This window comes from Oncorhynchus tshawytscha, linkage group LG20 (assembly GCF_018296145.1).
Source record: "Oncorhynchus tshawytscha isolate Ot180627B linkage group LG20, Otsh_v2.0, whole genome shotgun sequence".
Taxonomy (NCBI): Eukaryota; Metazoa; Chordata; class Actinopteri; order Salmoniformes; family Salmonidae; genus Oncorhynchus; species Oncorhynchus tshawytscha.
The window spans coordinates 46,443,193-46,466,572 of NC_056448.1; the positions used below are offsets into that span (position 1 = coordinate 46,443,193).

General features: G+C 44.7%; 1 protein-coding gene across 17 annotated transcripts in view; it reads left to right on the top strand.

Moving 5' to 3' along the window:
* tcf4 (transcription factor 4) overlaps positions 1–23,380 on the top strand; it is a 417,619-nt gene that overhangs the window by 3,985 nt on the left and 390,254 nt on the right. The window lies entirely within an intron of this gene.

The following is a 23,380-nucleotide window of genomic DNA, read 5'->3' on the forward strand; positions in this document are numbered from 1 at the left end:
CGTCATTTCAATGAAATTCCGTTCAACGGACGTTGAATTGACGTTGAATTGACGTTTGTGCCTAAAGGGTTAGCTCTGTGCATCAGATATTACATTGTACGCCACACACACACACACACACACACACACACACACACACACACACACACACACACACACACACACACACACACACACACACACACACACACACACACACACAACACAATCAAACATAAATCAAACACTATAAAGCTGTGAATATCTCTGTTGGTATTGACCGTGATAGTAGTGGGTTTACATGTGCTGTATAGTACATCTGAAATTGTTCCCTCGTCCTTTGGACCTCCCACTCAGTAGTCCCCCGTAGCTGAGGACGCCTGATGTCTCTTTAAGCGTCTGGCCTCAATGAAGACTCCTTCTCCTCCTTGGGTATTAACAGCAGGTGTATCATACCAGTGGCAGCTCAACTATACCGCCAGTTTTCTGTGGGTTTAAAGAGAGCGATGCTGAAGTTTAAAAAAAAGATTTTTTTAAACGCTGTTGTCGTTTGTGGTTTGCGGTTCACTATTTTGTCTCTGTAGCACAGTGGCAGACATGTTTGTGTATTGGAATAGACTTGTCATTTCTCTCAATAGGTAGGCTATTTCTCTCAATAGGTAGGCTATTTCTCTCAATAGGTAGGCTATTTCTCTCAATAGGTAGGCTATTTCTCTCAATAGGTAGGCTATTTCTCTCAATAGGTAGGCTATTTCTCTCAATAGGTAGGCTATTTCTCTCAATAGGTAGGCTATTTCTCTCAATGGGTAGGCTATTTCTCTCAATAGGTAGGCTATTTCTCTCAATAGGTAGACTATTTCTCTCAATAGGTAGGCTATTTCTCTCAATAGGTAGGCTATTTCTCTCTGTAGATACAGTAGGCTATTTCTCTCTGTAGATACAGTAGGACATTTCTCTCTGTAGATACAGTAGGCTATTTCTCTCTGTAGATACAGTAGGATATTTCTCTCTGTAGGTACGTCGTTTCATTTGGCTTTGTAGTAGCATAATTTGTATCGTCATATTCCAATTCAAGATTTTAATTTCTATCACACCTGCTATGGTAACGTACCATTGAATATTGTAATTGTGGGTGTGTTCAAGAGCAGTGGATGTGCTACAAATATGTAAAATACCTTTAATTTATTCATATATACAGTAGCAGTCAAATGTTTGGACACACCTACTCATTCCAGGGTTTTTCTTTACTTTTTACTGTTTTGTAAATTGTAGAATAATAGTGAAGACATTCAACGCTATGAAATAACACATATGGAATCACGTAGTAACGAAAAAAAGTGTTAAACACATCAAAATATATTTTATATTTGAGATTCTTCAAAGTAGCCACTCTTGGCATTCTCTCAACCAGCTTCATAAGGTAGACACCAGGAATGCATTTCAATTAACAGACGTGCCTTGTTAAAAGTTAATTTGTGAAATTTGTTTCCTTCTTAATGCGTTTGAGCCAATCATTTGTGTTGTTACAAGGTAGGGGTGGTATACAGAAGATATCCCTATTTGGTAAAAGACCAAGTCCATTCGAGTTAACTGCACCTCAGATTGCAGCCCAAATAAATGCTTCACAGAGTTCATGTAACAGACGCATCTCAACATCAACTGTTCAGAGGAGACTGCGTGAATCAGGCTTTCATGGTTGAATTGCTGCAAAGAAACCACTACTAAAGGACACCAATAATAAGAAGAGACTTGCTTGGTCCAAGAAACACGAGCAATGGACATTAGACCGGTGGAAATCTGTCCTTTGATCTGATGAGTCTAAATTTGAGATTTTTGGTTCTTTGTGAAAGTAGATGAGATGAATGGATGATCTCCGCATGTGTGGTTCCCACCGCGAAGCGTGGAAGAGGAGGTGTGACGGGTGGGGGTGCTTTGCTGGTGACACTGTCAGGGATTTATTTAAAATTCAAGGCACACTTAACCAGCATGGCTACCACAGAATTCAGCAGCAATACACCATCACCTTTTGGTTTACGCTTAGTGGAGCTATCATTAGTTTTTCAACAGGACAATGACCCAAAACACACCTCAAGGCTGTGTAGAGATATTTGACCAAGGAGAGTGATGGAGTGCTGCATCAGATGACCTGGCCACCACAATCACCGAACCTCAACACAGATCAGATGGTTTGGGATCATTTGGATCGCAGAGTTAAGGAAAAGCAGCATAAGTGCTCAGCATATGTGGGAACTCCTTCAAGACTGTTGGAAAATTGAAAAAGGAGAATTGGAAAAGGAGAAAGCCAACAGTGTGCAACGCTGTCATCAAGGCAAAAGGTGGACTTTGTAGAATATAAAATAGATCATCTATTTTGATTTGTTTAACCCTTTTTTTGGTTACTACATGATTCCATATGTGATATTTCATAGTTTTGATGTTTTCACTATTATTCTGCAATGTAGAAAATAGTAAAAATAAAGAAAAACCCTGGAATGAGTAGGTGTGTCCCAACTTTTGACTGGTACCGTATATATGAATAAATGATATTGTCTGTATCCCAAATGGCATTCTATACCCTACATAGTGCACTACTTTTGACTGGTACTGTATATATAAATATCTTTAAACATTTTCTGGAAGGAGAGAAGAGATTCTGGCACAGAAAGTGTCCTGGTTTTTGGAGGTGTTGAATGAGTCAGTTCCTAACTTAGACTATGCTACTGATGCACGGCTTCCTGTTTCTAAGGAGACCACTGCTTCCTGTCTCTAAGGAGGCCACTGCTTCCTGTCTCTAAGGAGGCCACTGCTTCCTGTTTCTAAGGAGGCCACTGCTTCCTGTCTCCAAGGAGACCACTGCTTCCTGTTTCTAAGGAGGCCACTGCTTCCTGTCTCTAAGGAGGCCACTGCTTCCTGTCTCTAAGGAGGCCACTGCTTCCTGTTTCTAAGGAGGCCACTGCTTCCTGTCTCCAAGGAGACCACTGCTTCCTGTCTCTAAGGAGGCCACTGCTTCCTGTCTCTAAGGAGGCCACTGCATCCTGTCTCTAAGGAGGCCACTGCTTCCTGTCTCTAAGGAGACCACTGCTTCCTGTTTCTAAGGAGGCCACTGCTTCCTGTCTCTAAGGAGGCCACTGCTTCCTGTCTCCAAGGAGGCCACTGCTTCCTGTCTCTAAGGAGGCCTAAGCACAGTGTTGTTTGTGTATGGATGAATGTGTGGTTGACAAGCCTAATGCCAATGCATAGGCCTAGTCTATCAAGAGCTGGATTAAGCATTTAATATTGAATCACCCACATTAAAAAAAGAAAATAATGGCAATATGGGATTATCCTAAAATATAATAACACGTAAGACTTTCATCTGCTAGATACCTCGCTCACGGTCTGCTTTTAAGATCCCAATGTTTATTTAAGGTCTTGGCAACGTCCATGTTACGCTCCTTGTTGTAGGCTGCGTCCCTAATGCCATTATAGTTCACTACTGTCACTACTTTACTTTAAGAAGTGCGCTTTATAGGGAATAGGGTGCCATGTGAATTGTATTGTAGGGTGGCAGGGAAGGGTGGGAGGCGGGTACGAACACTGCTCTACCCTGTTGCCACGCAACTTGGAGTTAGTTGGCAAGCGATAGAGGAGAGGAAATGTTTAATAAAAGTGTGAATTGACAAACAAAAAAAAATGGAGAAAAAAATGAAAATCCCAAATCTTATATGTGTAGACCGTACACAGACCCAAATGTAAGCTATTTTTATTTGATTTATCTTTTCAAGCTGAAACATCAGAGGAGGTGATCACTATAAATCCATCTGTGGCATTTTTATATTTTTCTTTTGTGAGAGAAAAGCAAAGCTGTACATAAACAGCCAGTGAGACTCAGCCCCTCTTCTGGCTGTGCCAGAGTTCCGTTCCGTGTGTGTGTGTGTGTGTGTCTCTCTGTGACAGAGTTCCACTGTATGAGGAGAGATTTGGGTGAAGGCGGAAGATAGGCCCTGATGGCATGCCATATTTTTGTTCTCCTAATCGGGCATAGCATTATTAAGACACCGTTCAGGGTAAATACTGTCTTAATAATATCCTGCGACGTTCCATTTCATCTACTTCTACACGGACTCTGTTCCAAATGTCGTCCTATATAGGAGGTTAAAAACGTGTGCTGTGTAGGGGATAGGATGCTGTTTGGGACACAGGCAGATACAGTACTTCCAATGCAAGCCTGACTGTTCCCTGCTTTCTCTATTCAACATGATCTGTTTTGGTCATGCCTGTCAGTCAAAAAGAGACTGATTACATTCAAAATAAAGACGAAACAAGGAGAGGAGGGATGCAGTCACGAAACCTGGATTCCATCCATATCGCCCAGCCGTATTCCCTTTCTCATCTCTCTCTCCTCTTCCCATCTCTCTCTCTCTCTCTCTCTTCTCTTCTCTTCCCATCTCTCTCTCTCTCTCTCTCTCTCTCTCTTCTCTTCCCATCTCTCTCTCTCCTCTTCCCATCTCTCTCTCTCTCTCTCTTCTCATCTCTCTCTCTCTCTCCTCTTCCCACCTCTCTCTCTCTCTCTCTCTCTCTCCTCTTCTCTTCCCATCTCTCTCTCTCTCCTCTTCTCATCTCTCTCTTTCTCTCTCTTCTCTTCCCACCTCTTCTCATCTCTCTCTCTTTCTCTCTCTCCTCTTCCCATCTCTCTCTCTCTCCTCTTCTCATCTCTCTCTCCTCTTCCCCCTCTCTCTCTTTCTCTCCTCTTCCCCTCTCTCTCTCTTTCTCTCTCTCCTCTTCCCACCTCTCCCTCTCTCTCTCTCTCTCTCTCTCTCTCTCTCTCTCTCTGCCTCTGAGACTAGTTTTAAATTGTCTTACTCTCAGGAAGCAGAACGAGCCTGACAAAAAACCTGAGCCATACAGTAATTACTGCTGCGGATTAGGAATTAATGGGTGTTTTAGCTATAATGGCAGATATTATTAGCAGTATTTATAGTATTTAATGCTAATAATTACTAGCTTTAATAATGAGAATCATTTCAAGGTTGTATCTGAGTCGTGTAATATTTTTCTCCTCAAAACCTCATAGGTCGATATTAATAATCGATTAATAAGTCTCCACAATGTGTTTTTAAGCCGCCGAGCTTGAACGACATATAAACCACAGATACTAAAGCTTTATGATGTTACTTAAAAGCATTTGTGATGGAGATTGTGCAGTTCTTTCCATTAAAATAAGCTGTAATTCAAGGTTGATTTGAAGAAGTGTCACCGAGGAGAGTGAGAGCCAACGAATTAAAGTCGTTTCCAATGAAAACCAGAGGATGCCAGGGGATTGTCTTTGTGAAGAGTTACTTTATAGTCTGATTAGGATGGATGGACATGGACATGAATGATTCAAGTCTTACTTCTGCATGTTTTATACTGAGCATTGAGGCTTTTGAAAGCTCAACCTTGGAGACAGACGGTGAAATGCTTTGTCTAAACTTGACTCGTTTAAACACAATGGCAGCTGCATGAAGTAAAGGCCCAAATGCATGTCATTGGTCAACTCCAAACCATACACAACATCTAGGCTTTGTGTAACTGGAGACTTTCTATACTTAAAAGACTTCAATGTGTCCGTTAGTTACATTTAAATAAAAGAAGAAGTGAGCATGAAAGGGATCTTGAAAAAAACAATTGCAATTGTGGGCTACCAATTTCAGGTTTAAATACAGCCTGAATTTAAAATGGATTAAATGAAGTTCTTTCACACCTACCCCATAATGTCAAAGTCAAATTTGTTTGTAGATGAAATCTGAAATGTCTCGAGTCAACACATTTTCAAACCCTTTGTTATGTTCTTACGTTCACGAGTAAACATTTGCTTAACAAGTCACGTAATAAGTTGCATGGACACTGTGTGCAATAATAGTGTTTAACATGATTTTTGAATGACTACCTCATCTCTGTAACACAGACATACAATGAATATCCCTTTGAGCATGGTGAAGTTATTAATTACACATTGGATGGCGTATCAATACAACCAGTCACTACAAAGGTGCAGGTGTCCTTCCTAACTTAGTTGCCGGAGAGGAAGGAAACCGCTCAGAGATTTCACCATGAGGCCAATGGTGACTTTAAAACGGTTACAGAGTTTAATGGCTGTGATAGGAGAAAACTGAGGATGGATCCACAACATTGTAGTTACTTTGTAGTTACTCCACAATACTAACCTAAATGACAGAGTGAAAAGAAGGACACTTATACAGGATAAAAATATTCCAAAACATACATCCTGTTTGCAACAAGGCACTAAAGTAATACTGCAGAAAATGTGGCAAAGCAAGTCACTTTTTGTCCTGAATACAACGTGTTATCTTTGGGGCAAATGCAGCACATTACCAAGTACCACTCTCCATATTTTCAAGCATAGTGGTGGCTGCATCATGTTATGGGGATGCTTGTCATCGTTAAGGACTGGGGAGTTTTTAGGATAAAAAATAAACGGAATGGAGCTTAGCACAGGCTAAATCCTAGAGGAAAACCTGGCTCAGTCTGCTTTCCCCCAGACACTGTGAGATTAATTCACCTGAATGCGTGGCCACGCATGTCTCCAACTCATCACGTTTTGCAGACGTCACAACAGTGGTAGGCCTAATTACCAACAATGACGAGACAGTCTACAGGAAGGAGGTGAGTACCCTGGCAGAGTGGTGCCAGGAAAATAACCTGTCCCTGAACGTCAACAAAACAAAGGAGCTGGTTGTGAACTTCAGGAAACAGCAGAGAGAGCCGGGCCGCAGTGGAAAGGATGAAAAGCTTAAAGTTCCTTGAAACAGACAGTGATACTGAAGAAGGTGCCTCTTTAACCTCAGGAGGCTGTAAAAATGTGGGTTGGCCCCTAAGACTCTCACAAACTTCTACAGATGCACCACTGAGAGCACCCTGTTGTATCACCGCCTGGTATCACCGCCTGGTATCACCGCCTGGTATCGCCGCCTGGTACGGCAATTTTATTGTCCGCAACCGCAGTGCTCTCCAGAGGATGGTGTGGTCAGCCCAACGTATCATCGGGGGGCACACTGCCAGCCCTCCAGGACATCTACACCACCCGGTGTCACAGGAAGGCCAAGAAGACCATCAAGGACCACAGCCACCAAAGCCACGGCCTGTTCACCCCGCTATCATCGGGAAGGCGAGGTCAGTACAGGTGCAAAGCGGGGACCGAGTGACTGATAAACAGCTTCTATCTCCAGGCCATAAGATTGTTGCACAGTCACCACTAGCCGGCTACCACCCGGTACTCTACCCTGAACCTTAGTCACTGTTACTAGCCGGCTACCACCCGGTACTCTACCCTGAACCTTAGTCACTGTTACTAGCCGGCTACCACCCGGTACTCTACCCTGAACCTTAGTCACTGTTACTAGCCGGCTACCACCCGGTACTCTACCCTGAACCTTAGTCACTGTTACTAGCCTGGCTACCACCCGGTACTCTACCCTGAACCTTAGTCACTGTTACTAGCCTGTTACCACCCGGTACTCTACCCTGAACCTTAGTCACTGTTACTAGCCTGTTACCACCCAGTACTCTACCCTGAACCTTAGTCACTGTTACTAGCCTGTTACCACCCGGTACTCTACCCTGAACCTTAGTCACTGTTACTAGCCTGTTACCACCCGGTACTCTACCCTGAACCTTAGTCACTGTTACTAGCCTGCTACCACCCGGTACTCTACCCTGAACCTTAGTCACTGTTACTAGCCTGCTACCACCCAGTACTCTACCCTGAACCTTAGTCACTGTTACTAGCCAGTTACCACCCGGTACTCTACCCTGAACCTTAGTCACTGTTACTAGCCTGCTACCACCCGGTACTCTACCCTGAACCTTAGTCACTGTTACTAGCCAGTTACCACCCGGTACTCTACCCTGAACCTTAGTCACTGTTACTAGCCGGCTACCACCCAGTACTCTACCCTGAACCTTAGTCACTGTTACTAGCCAGCTACCACCCGGTACTCTACCCTGAACCTTAGTCACAGGGTTTCAACCTGGTACTCTACCCTGAACCTTAGTCACTGTTACTAGCTGGCTACCACCCAGTACTCTACCCTGAACCTTAGTCACTGTTACTAGCTGGCTACCACCCGGTACTCTACCCTGAACCTTAGTCACTGTTACTAGCTGGCTACCACCCGGTACTCTACCCTGAACCTTAGTCACTGTTACTAGCTGGCTACCACCCAGTACTCTACCCTGAACCTTAGTCACTGTTACTAGCTGGCTACCACCCAGTACTCTACCATGAACCTTAGTCACTGTTACTAGCCAGCTACCACCCGGTACTCTACCCTGAACCTTAGTCACAGGGTTTCAACCCGGTACTCTACCCTGAACCTTAGTCACTGTTACTAGCTGGCTACCACCCAGTACTCTACCCTGAACCTTAGTCACTGTTACTAGCTGGCTACCACCCGGTACTCTACCCTGAACCTTAGTCACTGTTACTAGCTGGCTACCACCCGGTACTCTACCCTGAACCTTAGTCACTGTTACTAGCTGGCTACCACCCAGTACTCTACCCTGAACCTTAGTCACTGTTACTAGCTGGCTACCACCCAGTACTCTACCATGAACCTTAGTCACTGTTACTAGCCAGCTACCACCCGGTACTCTACCCTGAACCTTAGTCACAGGGTTTCAACCCGGTACTCTACCCTGAACCTTAGTCACTGTTACTAGCTGGCTACCACCCAGTACTCTACCTTGAACCTTAGTCACTGTTACTAGCCAGCTACCACCCGGGACTCTACCGTGAACCTTAGTCACTGTTTCTAGCCCTCTACCACCCAGTACTCTACCCTGAACCTTAGTCACTGTTACTAGCCGGCTACCACCCGGTACTCTACCATGAACCTTAGTCAATGTTCTCTGTCTGTCTCTCTCTCTGGCTCTCTCTCTCTCTCTGTCTGTCTCAATTCAATTCAATTTCAATTCAAGGGCTTTATTGGCATGGGAAACATGTGTTAACATTGCCAAAGCAAGTGAGGTAGATAATATATAAAGTGAATATATAAAGTGAAATAAACAATACAAATGAACAGTAAACATCACACACACAGAAGTTTCAAAACAATAAAGACATTACAAATGTCATATTATATATATGCAGTGTTTTAACAGTGTTTCTCTCTCTGTCTCTCACTCTCTCTGTCTGTCTCTCTCTCTGGCTCTCTGTCTCTCTCTCTCTCTGGCTCTCTCTCTCTCTCTCTCTCTCTCTCTCTGTCTCTGTCTCTCTAACTCTCTATCTCTCTAAAGAGCGAGAAAGAGAGAGCGTATTGTTGGTTTTATCGACAGTGTGTGTAATAACTTAAGGAAGAGGGATCCCTCCTTGGCTCTTTGACCTTAGTGTTACCATGTTAAGTAGGTATCCTTAGTGATACCATGTTAAGTAGGTATCCTTAGTGATACCATGTTAAGTAGGTATCCTTAGTGTTACCATGTTAAGTAGGTATCCTTGGTGTTACCATGTTAAGTAGGTATCCTTAGTGTTACCATGTTAAGTAGGTATCCTTAGTGTTACCATGTTAAGTAGAAGTCCTTAGTGTTACCATGTTAAGTAGGTTACGATGTTAAGTAGGTATCCTTAGTGATAGCATGTTAAGTAGCTATACTTAGTGTTACCATGCTAAGTAGGTTACGATGTTAAGTAGGTATCCTTAGTGATAGCATGTTAAGTAGGTATCCTTGGTGTTACCATGTTAAGTAGGTATCCTCAGTGTTACCATGTTAAGTAGGTATCCTTGGTATTACCATGTTAAGTAGGTATCCTTAGTGTTACCATGTTAAGTAGGTATCCTTAGTGTTACCATGTTATGTAGATATCCTTAGTGTTACCATGTTACGTAGGTTACGATGTTAAGTAGGTATCCTCAGTGTTACCATGTTAAGTAGGTATCCTCGGTGTTACGATGTTAAGTAGGTGTCCTCAGTGTTACCATGTTAAGTAGGTATCCTTAGTGTTACCATGTTAAGTAGGTTACGATGTTAAGTAGGTATCCTTGGTGTTACCATGTTAAGTAGGTATCCTTGGTGTTACCATGTTAAGTAGGTATCCTTAGTGATACCATGTTAAGTAGGTATCCTTAGTGATACCATGTTAAGTAGGTATCCTTAGTGTTACCATGTTAAGTAGGTATCCTTAGTGATACCATGTTAAGTAGGTATCCTTAGTGATACCATGTTAAGTAGTTATCCTTAGTGATACCATGTTAAGTAGGTACCATGTTAAGTAGGTATCCTTAGTGATACCATGTTAAGTAGGTATCCTTAGTGATACCATGTTAAGTAGGTACCATGTTAAGTAGGTATCCTTAGTGATACCATGTTAAGTAGGTATCCTTAGTGATACCATGTTAAGTAGGTACCATGTTAAGTAGGTATCCTTAGTGATACCATGTTAAGTAGGTATCCTTAGTGATACCATGTTAAGTAGGTATCCTTAGTGATACCATGTTAAGTAGGTATCCTTAGTGATACCATGTTAAGTAGGTATCCTTAGTGATACCATGTTAAGTAGGTATCCTTAGTGATACCATGTTAAGTAGGTACCATGTTAAGTAGGTATCCTTAGTGATACCATGTTAAGTAGGTATCCTTAGTGATACCATGTTAAGTAGGTACCATGTTAAGTAGGTATCCTTAGTGATACCATGTTAAGTAGGTATCCTTAGTGATACCATGTTAAGTAGGTATCCTTAGTGATACCATGTTAAGTAGGTATCCTTAGTGGTACCATGTTAAGTAGGTATCCTTAGTGATACCATGTTAAGTGGTACCATGTTAAGTAGGTATCCTTATGATACTGTTAAGTGGTATCCATGTTAAGTAGGTATCCATGTTAAGTAGGTACCATGTTAAGTAGGTATCCTTAGTGATACCATGTTAAGTAGGTATCCTTAGTGATACCATGTTAAGTAGGTATCCTTGTGATACCATGTTAGGTATCCTTAGTGATACCATGTTAAGTAGGTAGTGATACCATGTTAAGTAGGTACCATGTTAAGTAGGTACCATGTTAAGTAGGTACCATGTTAAGTAGGTATCCTTAGTGTACCATGTTAAGTAGGTATCCTTAGTGATACCATGTTAAGTAGGTACCATGTTGTTAAGTAGGTATCCTTAGTGATACCATGTTAAGTAGTTAAGTAGGTATCCTTATGTACCATGTTAAGTAGGTATCCTTAGTGATACCATGTTAAGTAGGTACCATGTTAAGTAGGTATCCTTAGTGATTAAGTAGGTATCCTTACCATGTTAAGTAGGTATCCTTAGTGATACCATGTTAAGTAGGTATCCTTAGTGATACCATGTTAAGTAGGTATCCTTAGTGGTACCATGTTAAGTAGGTATCCTTAGTGGTACCATGTTAAGTAGGTATCCTTAGTGATACCATGTTAAGTAGGTATCCTTAGTGATACCATGTTAAGTAGGTATCCTTAGTGATACCATGTTAAGTAGGTATCCTTAGTGGTACCATGTTAAGTAGGTATCCTTAGTGATACCATGTTAAGTAGGTACCATGTTAAGTAGGTATCCTTAGTGATACCATGTTAAGTAGGTACCATGTTAAGTAGGTATCCTTAGTGGTACCATGTTAAGTAGGTACCATGTTAAGTAGGTATCCTTAGTGATACCATGTTAAGTAGGTATCCTTAGTGATACCATGTTAAGTAGGTATCCTTAGTGGTACCATGTTAAGTAGGTATCCTTAGTGGTACCATGTTAAGTAGGTATCCTGTTAAGTGATACCATGTTAAGTAGGTATCCTTAGTGGTACCATGTTAAGTAGGTATCCTTAGTGGTACCATGTTAAGTAGGGTATCCTTAGTGATACCATGTTAAGTAGGTATCCTTAGTGGTACCATGTTAAGTAGGTATCCTTAGTGTGTACCATGTTAAGTAGGTATCCTTAGTGATACCATGTTAAGTAGGTATCCTTAGTGATACCATGTTAAGTAGGTATCCTGTAGTGATACCATGTTAAGGTATCCTTAGTGAGTTAAGTAGTATCCTTAGTGATACCATGTTAAGTAGGTATCCTTAGTGATACCATGTTAAGTAGGTACCATGTTAAGTAGGTATCCTTAGTGGTACCATGTTAAGTAGGTATCCTTAGTGATACCATGTTAAGTAGGTATCCTTAGTGATACCATGTTAAGTAGGTATCCTTAGTGGTACCATGTTAAGTAGGTATCCTTAGTGGTACCACGTTAAGTAGGTATCCTTAGTGATACCATGTTAAGTAGGTATCCTTAGTGGTACCATGTTAAGTAGGGCTTTATTTTCTCACTAATGTTCCTCTTACCCTCTTTGCCGTTCATCTTGTAACAGCTTGAAGCCATTTAAACATTTAAACGCCAATTAACTAATAAATCTGCGTTTATTAAGTTGTTTTCCTTTGCTTTGTGTTTTGAGAGGAGTCAAGCAGTCACACCAATGACTTTAACCACTTAAACAAGCTAATTGGTTCATTGAATTGCTGCAGAGAGATGGGGTGATTCCAGTGGTCTCCAACTTGAAGACTGAATTGTAATAGCATGGTGAAATATCAGGTTATAGAAGTGGTCCTAACTTCTGTTCATACTTGAATTTTAATGGAGTGCAAACGGAACCACCGATAGTCTTACGTGTGTGTGTGTGTGTGTGTGTGTGTGTGTGTGCACAGCCATACTCATTCAGCAGCTCAGAGCAGAGCAGAACAGAGCAGAACAGAGCAGAACAGAACAGAACAGAGCAGAACAGAGCAGAACAGAACAGAACAGAGCAGAACAGAACAGAGCAGAACAGAGCAGAACAGAACAGAACAGAGCAGAACAGAGTAGAACAGAACAGAACAGAGTAGAACAGAACAGTGGAATGTAACTAGGGCCTTGTCTGGCCTGGGCTGAGCAATGACAAGCCCTGTCTGGCCTGGGCTGAGCAACAACAAGCCCTGTCTGGCCTGGGCTGAGCAACAACAAGCCCTGTCTGGCCTGGGCTGAGCAACAACAAGCCCTGTCTGGCCTGGGCTGAGCAACAACAAGCCCTGTCTGGCCTGGGCTGAGCAATGACAAGCCCTGTCTGGCCTGGGCTGAGCAACAACAAGCCCTGTCTGGCCTGGGCTGAGCAACGACAAGCCCTGTCTGGCCTGGGCTGAGCAACAACAAGCCCTGTCTGGCCTGGGCTGAGCAACGACAAGCCCTGTCTGGCCTGGGCTGAGCAACAACAAGCCCTGTCTGGCCTGGGCTGAGCAACGTCAAGCCCTGTCTGGCCTGGGCTGAGCAACGTCAAGCCCTGTCTGGCCTGGGCTGAGCATTGTCAAGCCCTGTCTGGCATGTGCTGAGCAACAACAAGCCCTGTCTGGCCTGGGCTGAGCAACGACAAGCCTTGTCTGGCCTGGGCTGAGCAACGGCCCTGTCTTTTTTTCCCTGATCCCTTTTTGCCCCTCAGAACTTTGCAGGTGTTCAGCATCGAATCATAAAACAAGCCTGGTCATTAATCAGTGACTGAGCTGCTCTGAGTGTGTGTGTGTGTGTGTGTGTGTGTGTGTGTGTGTGTGTGTGTGTGTGTGTGTGTGTGTGTGTGTGTGTGTGTGTGTGAAGGGGGGAGCTCCTTTTCTCTTCTCTCCAGGGACTTGGGTCTATGATTTGGGCAGAAGAGAGAGAGGAGCAACAGGCCCAGGGGTCTATGATTGGGGCAGAAGAGAGAGAGGAGCAACAGGCCCAGGGGTCTATGATTGGGGCAGAAGAGAGAGAGGAGCAACAGGCCCAGGGGTCTATGATTGGGGCAGAAGAGAGAGAGGAGCAACAGGCCCAGGGGTCTATGATTGGGGCAGAAGAGAGAGAGGAGCAACAGGCCCGGGGTCTATGATTGGGGCAGAAGAGAGAGAGGAGCAACAGGCCCAGGGATAATGTGAGAAGCAGAGTGTGTTCAGTGTAATCTCCCAGCCTAGAGTTATGTACTGTAGCCTGACAGGCCTCTGGGACAATCCCTCCCTCCCTCCCTCCCTCCCTCCCTCCCTCCCTCCCTCCCTCCCTCCCTCCCTCCCTCCCTCCCTCCCTCCCTCCCTCCCTCCCTCCCTCCCTCCCTCTCCATTCCCATTCTCCTCCATTCCACCCCCTCCCTCCATTCCCCTCCCCTCTCTCCCCTCCATTCCACCCCCCTCCCTCCCCCTCCCTCCCCCCTCCCTCCCCCTCCCCCCACTCCCCCTCCATTCCCCTCCCTCCCTCCCCTCCCTCCCCTCCATTCCCCTCCCCTCCCCTCCCCCCCCCCCCCTCCCTCCCCTCCATTCCCTACCCTCCCCTCCATTCCCCTCCCTCCCCTCCATTCCCCTCCCTCCCCTCCCTCCCCTCCCTCCTCTCAATTCCCCTCCCCTCCCTCCCCTCCCTCCCCTCCCCTCCCCTCCATTCCCCTCCCTCCCTCCCCCCCTCCATTCCCCTCCCTCCCCTCCATTCCCCTCCCCTCCCCTCCCTCCCTCCCTCCCCTCCCTCCCCTCCATTCCCCTCCCTCCCCTCCATTCCCCTCCCTCTCCTCCCTCCCTCCCTCTCCTCCCTCCCCTCCATTCCCCCCCCTCCCCTCCATTCCCCTCCCTCCCCCCTCCATTCCCCTCCCTCCCCTCCCCACCCCTCCCTCCCCTCCCCCCTCCCCACCCCTCCCTCCCCTCCATTCCCTCCCCCCCCCATTCCCCTCCCTCCCCTCCCCACCCCCTCCCTCCCCTCCCCTCCCCTCCCCACCCCTCCCTCCCCTCCATTCCCTCCCCTCCCCTCCATTCCCTCCCTCCCCCTCCATTCCCTCCCCCCCTCCCCTCCCCCTCCCCTCCCCACCCCCCTCCCCTCCCCCACCCCCCCCTCCCCTCCCCACCCCTCCCCCCCCCTCCCTCCCCTCCCCACCCCTCCCTCCCCTCCCTTCCCTCCCCTCCATTCCCCTCCCTCCCCTCCCCACCCCTCCCTCCCCTCCCCACCCCTCCCTCCCCTCCATTCCCTCCCCTCCCCTCCATTCCCCCCCCTCCCCTCCCCCCTCCCCCCCCCCCACCCCTCCCCCTCCCCACCCCTCCCCACCCCTCCATTCCCTCCCCTGTCTGTGTCTGTGTGTGTCTGTGTGTGTCTGTGATCCATTAATAACCTCTAGAATATACTATACTGTATCGACCCATTAATAACCTCCAGAATATACTATACTGTATCTACCCAATAATAACCTCTAGAATATACTATACTGTATCGGCAAGGTAGCCTAGGGTAGCCTAGGGTAGCCTAGGGTAGCCTAGGGTAGCCTAGGGTAGCCTAGGGTAGCCTAGGGTAGCCTAGGGTAGCCTAGGGTAGCCTAGGGTAGCCTAGGGTAGCCTAGGGTAGCCTAGGGTAGCCTAGGGTAGCCTAGGGTAGCCTAGTGGTTAGAGCGTTGGACTAGTAACCGAAAGGTTGCAAGTTCAAATCCCGAGCTGACAAGGTACAAATCTGTCGTTCTACCCCTGAACAGGCAGTTAACCCACTGTTCCTAGGCCGTCATTGAAAATAAGAATTTGTTCTTAACTGACTTGCCTAGTTAAATAAAGATAAAATAAAATAACATCGACCCATTAATAACCTCTAGAATATACAATACTGTATCTACCCAGTAATAACCTCTAGAATATACGATACTGTATCTACCCAGTAATAACCTCTAGAATATACGATACTGTATCTACCCAGTAATAAACAATAGCTACTGTAAATCCCTAGCCTATCTTCCTTCTCACAGCTATAATGATGTCACTCTCTGAACACAACACACAGCTCTAATGATGTCACTCTCTGAACACAACACACAGCTATAACGATGTCACTCTCTGAACACAACACACAGCTCTAATGATGTCACTCTCTGAACACAACACACAGCTCTAATGATGTCACTCTCTGAACACAACACACAGCTCTAATGATGTCACTCTCTGAACACAACACACAGCTCTAATGATGTCACTCTCTGAACACAACACACAGCTATAATGATGTCACTCTCTGAACACAACACACAGCTCTAATGATGTCACTCTCTGAACACAACACACAGCTATAACGATGTCACTCTCTGAACACAACACACAGCTCTAATGATGTCACTCTCTGAACACAACACACAGCTCTAATGATGTCACTCTCTCTGTTAACAAATAAAGAGGAAGCTCTTTAGCACTTTTAAATCAAAAGTGTAAATGAATTGTGTTGCTACTTTAAACTAACTAAATATTCCAAGCCTCATTTGCAGTTCACTAAGGATCTTTTGTTAAACAATGTAAATTGCTTTCATTCTCTCTCTGGTGTTTTGATATTCTCTCTCTGGTGTTTTGATATTCTCTCTCTGGTGTTTTGATATTCTCTCTGTGGTGTTTTGATATTCTCTCTGTGGTGTTTTGATAAAGAGAACACACCCTTAGTTAGGTAGAGAAGAGAACACACCCTTAGTTAGGTAGAGAAGAGAACACACCCTTAGTTAGGTAGAGAAGAGAACACACCTTAGTTAGGTGGAGAAGAGAACACACCCTCCTTCAGCTGCCCAGGGTCCTTAGTTAGGTAGAGAAGAGAACACAGCCTTAGTTAGGTAGAGAAGAGAACACACCCTTAGTTAGGTAGAGAAGAGAACACACCCTTAGTTAGGTAGAAGAGAACACACCCTCCTTCAGCTCCCCAGGGTCCTTAGTTAGGTAGAGAAGAGAACACACCCTTAGTTAGGTAGAGAAGAGAACACACCCTTAGTTAGGTGGAGAAGAGAACACACCCTTAGTTAGGTGGAGAAGAGAACACACCCTTAGTTAGGTAGAGAAGAGAACACACCCTTGTTAGGTAGAGAAGAGAACACACCCTTAGTTAGGTAGAGAAGAGAACACACCCTTAGTTAGGTAGAGAAGAGAACACACCCTTAGGTAGTTAGGTAGAAAGAGAACACACCCTTAGTTAGGTAGAGAAGAGAACACACCCTTAGTTAGGTAGAGAAGAGAACACACCCTTCGTTAGGTAGAGAAGAGAACACACCCTTAGTTAGGTAGAAAGAGAACACACCCTTAGTTAGGTAGAGAAGAGAACACACCCTTAGTTAGGTAGAGAAGAGAACACACCCTTAGTTAGGTAGATGAGAACACACCCTTAGTTAGGTAGACAAGAGAACACACCCTTAGTTAGGTAGAGAAGAGAACACACCCTTAGTTAGGTAGAGAAGAGAACACACCCTTAGTTAGGTAGAGAAGAGAACACACCTCCTTCAGCTCCCCAGGGTCCTTAGTTAGGTAGAGAAGAGAACACACCCTTAGTTAGGTAGAGAAGAGAACACACCCTTAGTTAAATTAGGTGGAGAAGAGAACACACCCTTAGTTAGGTGGAGAAGAGAACACACCCTTAGTTAGGTAGAAAAGAACACACCCTTAGTTAGGTAGAGAAGAGAACACACCCTTAGTTAGGTAGAGAAGAGAACACACCCTTAGTTAGGTAGAAGAGAACACACCCTTAGTTAGGTAGATAGAACACACCCTTAGTTAGGTAGAGAAGAGAACACACCCTTAGTTAGGTAGAGAAGAGAACACACCCTTAGTTAGGTAGAGAAGAGAACACACCCTTAGTTAGGTAGAGAAGAGAACACACCCTTAGTTAGGTAGAGAAGAGAACACTTAGTTAGGTAGAGAAGAGAACACACCCTTAGTTAGGTAGAGAAGAGAACACACCCTTAGTTAGGTAGAGAAGAGAACACACCCTTAGTTAGGTAGAGAAGAAAACACACCCTTAGTTAGGTAGAGAAGAGAACACAGCCTTAGTTAGGTGGAGAAGAGAACACACCCTCCTTCAGCTGCCCAGGGTCCTTAGTTAGGTAGAGAAGAGAACACAGCCTTAGTTAGGTAGAGAAGAAAACACACCCTTAGTTAGGTAGAGAAGAGAACACACCCTTAGTTAGGTAGAGAAGAGAACACACCCTCCTTCAGCTGCCCAGGGTCCTTAGTTAGGTAGAGAAGAGAACACAGCCTTAGTTAGGTAGAGAAGAGAACACACCCTTAGTTAGGTGGAGAAGAGAACACACCCTTAGTTAGGTGGAGAAGAGAACACACCCTTAGTTAGGTAGAGAAGAGAACACACCCTTAGTTAGGTAGAGAAGAGAACACACCCTTAGTTAGGTAGAGAAGAGAACACACCCTTAGTTAGGTAGAGAAGAGAACACACCCTTAGTTAGGTAGAGAAGAGAACACACCCTTAGTTAGGTAGAGAAGAGAACACACCCTTAGTTAGGTAGAGAAGAGAACACACCCTTCGTTAGGTAGAGAAGAGAACACACCCTTAGTTAGGTAGAGAAGAGAACACACCCTTAGTTAGGTAGAGAAGAGAACACACCCTTAGTTAGGTAGAGAAGAGAACACACCCTTAGTTAGGTAGAGAAGAGAACACACCCTTAGTTAGGTAGAGAAGAGAACACACCCTTAGTTAGGTAGAGAAGAGAACACAGCCTTAGTTAGGTAGAGAAGAGAACACAGCCTTAGTTAGGTGGAGAAGAGAACACACCCTCCTTCAGCTGCCCAGGGTCCTTAGTTAGGTAGAGAAGAGAACACAGCCTTAGTTAGGTAGAGAAGAAAACACACCCTTAGTTAGGTAGAGAAGAGAACACACCCTTAGTTAGGTAGAGAAGAGAACACACCCTTAGTTAGGTAGAGAAGAGAACACACCCTTAGTTAGGTAGAGAAGAGAACACAGCCTTAGTTAGGTAGAGAAGAGAACACACCCTTAGTTAGGTAGAGAAGAGAACACACCCTTAGTTAGGTAGAGAAGAGAACACACCCTTAGTTAGGTAGAGAAGAGAACACACCCTTAGTTAGGTAGAGAAGAGAACACACCCTTAGTTAGGTAGAGAAGAGAACACACCCTTAGTTAGGTAGAGAAGAGAACACAGCCTTAGTTAGGTAGAGAAGAAAACACACCCTTAGTTAGGTAGAGAAGAGAACACACCCTTAGTTAGGTAGAGAAGAGAACACACCCTTAGTTAGGTAGAGAAGAGAACACACCCTTAGTTAGGTAGAGAAGAGAACACACCCTTAGTTAGGTAGAGAAGAGAACACACCCTTAGTTAGGTAGAGAAGAGAACACACCCTCCTTCAGCTCCCCAGGGTCCTTAGTTAGGTAGAGAAGAGAAGGAAGAAAGTGGGGAAGGGAACAACATCTCTTGAAGACAACAAAACACTCTACATCAGTACCCACCAGTTAGCTAGACAGACAGGTCTCTACATCAGTACCCATCAGTACCCACCAGTTAGCTAGACAGACAGGTCTCTACATCAGTACCCATCAGTTAGCTAGACAGGCAGGTCTCTACATCAGTACCCATCAGTTAGCTAGACAGGCAGGTCTCTACATCAGTACCCAGCAGTTAGCTAGACAGACAGGTCTCTACATCAGTACCCACCAGTTAGCCAGGTTCTTTGCTTTCTTTTCTCTAGACCATGCCATTATACAGTGGAGGCTGATTCAATTTCTTCTCCTTCAGGGAAACAAAGACTACACACATTTTTAAAAAATAAAACGTTTTCTGAACAGAAGAGCCAGATCTGAAGTTATTCTCCTGTATATGACAGACTCACAGTAATAACCAGATGCTTGGTGCAGCCTACAATACAGTACTTACTAGTGTCTGATAGCCTGAGGCTAATATTAGTGATCAGAACTCTCCCCGTATAGCTTAGTTTGTGTGCTAATAAGCTCGTACTGTATGTGTCTGTAGAGCCCTGGGGTAATTATGAATGTATTCTAATGCATTATATAACACATTCAGTCTGTCATGTGCTGCTCCCTCCTTGGTCTTCCATTCCCCTTCTCTCCTAATTTGTTCACGATCCTCTCATCTGTCACTGTGTTCAGAAGGCTATTAGAGACAGGAGAGACCTCTCTCTCTCTCTCTCTCTCTCTCTCTGTCTCTCTTTCTCTCTCTCTCTCGCTCTCGCTCTCGCTCTCGCTCTCTCTCTCTCTCGCTCTCTCTCTCACCCTATCTCTCTCTCTCTCTCTCTCTCTCTCTCTCTCTCTCTCTCTCTCTCTCTCACCCTATCTCTCTCTCTCTCTCTCTCTCTCTCTCTCTCTCACACACACACACATACACACACACACACACACACACACACACACACACACACACACACACACACTGTCATCCCCCTCTTTCACCCTCTCATTCCCCACCCTCTCATTGTGTTCAGAAGACAGAATGCCCTCACTCTGCTTCCTCTTCACATGGTTATAGTTTGATCCTGCTGGTCTCCTCTATATGTGACCCACCCTCTTGATTCGGTCTTATGTAGCAAAATTTGAATTATTATTATTATATATTTTTTGCGTAGGATAAAAGTAAAGACTCCGAGCTAAAACATGGTATATCATACACAGCAGTGGAGGAACAATGGGGAAAGTCATACTGAACTGAAAGTTGATAAACTTTGTAACCACAAAATGGCCCTTGAATGTTTTGGTTCACCTACTGCTCTTCTTTCTCTCCACCCATTCAGCATCGTTCACACCCTCCTGCCCCGCTCATCTCTTTAAGGAATCACATGTGAGGCCATGTGCTAAACAGAGGGAGTAGTGTGGTAAACAACCAAAGATTTCAAGACTAAAAAGTGCTACTAAAAGTAGTGCCATAAAGTAGAAGTAAAATTACACTTTATCTCGTCCTTGGCCTATATCCTAATCTGACTTTGGTGCAGGTTGTTCTTCACATTAACGTCTCTGGTAAACACAAACTATATCAAATAAAATCAAAGTTTATTTGTCACAAGCACAGGATACAGAAGGTGTAAATGGTACAGTGAAATGGTTACTGGCATAGTGGAGTCTTTTGTTTAGATATGTAGCTAGCTAGCTAAACAATTAATCGTAATCTCATCTCATACTAACATGCGCAATGCATGAATCTGCAGATAGCTAAAGCTAAGCAACTAGGTTCAATGTTAGCTAGCTAGCTAACACTAGGCTATAACTAGCAATGCAAATGGCTTCCTGAGATACAAATAATATTACTACACAGATCATACATGTAATGTTAGCTAGCTAGCAAGCCAGCCAGCTAACGTTAGCTAGCTAGCTAACAGTACGCTTGAACTTACAATGAAAATGACTTTCTAACAAAATTAAAAGACATATAATATCTGAAAATGTATCTAGACTCCCTTACCCGTCTACATGGATGGACGCTTCTCCCTCCCTGTCACAGATTGTGGTTGCCCTTAGTTTGAAGATGTAATCCAGAGACAGGTGTTTATACAACAGCCTTCTGTGTTCTCTTTTCGACTCTCTGCTCATTTGGCAATCATCTCTCTGCTTCCACCGGGCATTCCACTGATTTTAAAACTCTGTCATCATCTCACAGCATGTCCAGCCCATCCATTATCTCAGCCAATCACAGCTAGCAGGAAGGTTCCTGTATTTATCTCTGGCTAAACCAACTAGGTTCGTAATTATATATATATATTTTTTTTAACGTATTTACAGATGGCATTCAAGTTTGTTATTATAAGGCACATGAAAGTTCACATGTTCCGGAAGGCAGTTCAGCCCAAAAACGTTCAAACGCCTCTCCTGTGAAGTAGTGAAATGCAACATACATGCATTTTCTTGAAACCGGTCACATATGATTGCCTTCCATCGCATTGCTGCCATGGCAATCATGTGACTAAGGGGATGTTACTATTTCACCGAGCCTTGTTTAGCCAAGTAGCTGTACTAATGCTGATATTTGTCATGAAGAGGAGAGGAGGAGGAGGACATCATCTGTATCGGTACAATCCTTGCTCTTCATTCCCTGTTTCTGGACCAGGTGATGGCCTTTGGAAGTGTTATATTATTAGGTTGACCAGACGTCCCAGATTTCCAGGGACTATCCCCGATTTCCAGGGACTATCCCCGATTTCCAGGGACTATCCCGATTTCCTGGGACTATCCCCGATTTCCAGGGACTATCCCCGATTTCCAGGGACTATCCCCAATTTCCAGGGACTATCCCCGATTTCCAGGGACTATCCCCAATTTCCAGGGACTATCCCCAATTTCCAGGGACTATCCCCAATTTCCAGGGACTATCCCCGATTTCCAGGGACTATCCCCAATTTCCAGGGACTATCCCCAATTTCCAGGGACTATCCCCGATTTCCAGGGACTATCCCCAATTTCCAGGGACTATCCCCGATTTCCAGGGACTATCCCCAATTTCCAGGGACTATCCCCAATTTCCAGGGACTATCCCCAATTTCCAGGGACTATCCCCAATTTCCAGGGACTATCCCCGATTTCCAGGGACTATCCCCAATTTCCAGGGACTATCCCCAATTTCCAGGGACTATCCCCAATTTCCAGGGACTATCCCCGATTTCCAGGGACTATCCCCAATTTCCAGGGACTATCCCCGATTTCCAGGGACTATCCCCAATTTCCAGGGACTATCCCCAATTTCCAGAAAGTGTTGCATAAAACAACATATAGTTTACCAAACATTACTAGATAGGCTAAGATGACGAAATCTGCTAAGATGACGAAATCTGCTAAGATGACAAAATCTGCTAAGATGACGAAATATGTGTAATATAAGTATTTGAAAGGGCTATAGGGAAACTGTATAGTTAAATATCCATAATTTAACTGTACATTTTTCACAGTAAAAATACATCTCTGATTTTCATTTCCAAAATCTGGTCAGTTAAAGTATATAGAAAGGTTAGCCTGAGCCCCCAGTCTCAGTCCTGAACCCCCAGTCTCAGAGAGAGAGAGAGAGAGAGAGAATGAGAGAGAGAGAGAGAGAGAGAGAGAGAGAATGAGAGAGAGAGAGAGAGAGTGAGAGAGAGAGAGAGAGAGAGAGAGAGAGAGAGAGAGAGAGAGAGAGAGAGAGAGAGAGAGAGAGAGAGAGAGAGAGAGAGAGAGAGAGAGAGAGAGAGAGAGAGAGAGAGAGAGAGAGAGAGAGAGAATGAGAGAGAGAGAGAGAGAGAGAGAGAGCGAGAGAGTGAGAGAGAGCGAGAGAGAGAGAGAGAGAGAGTCACCATTCCTGCAGCTCTGTCACACGCTGGGTATGTACACAGTCAATGGTAGGTTTCGAGGGGACTCGTACTGTAGGTACACATATTGCTCATCTCTTGACAGTAGAACTGTAGTCTACTTTATCACTGACCTCAACCCAGAGTCTCTCAGAGCATTCACAGTCAGCCTACTGACCTCAACCCAGAGTCTCTCAGAGCGTTCACAGTCAGCCTACTGACACCCCTATCAGACCACAGTCAGCCCACTGACACCCTATCAGACCACAGTCAGCCCACTGACACCCCTATCAGATCACAGTCAGCCTACTGACACCCCTATCAGACCACAGCAACATCACATTCCACCTGAACAGAGCTTTTCTCAGTCATGAGGCATCA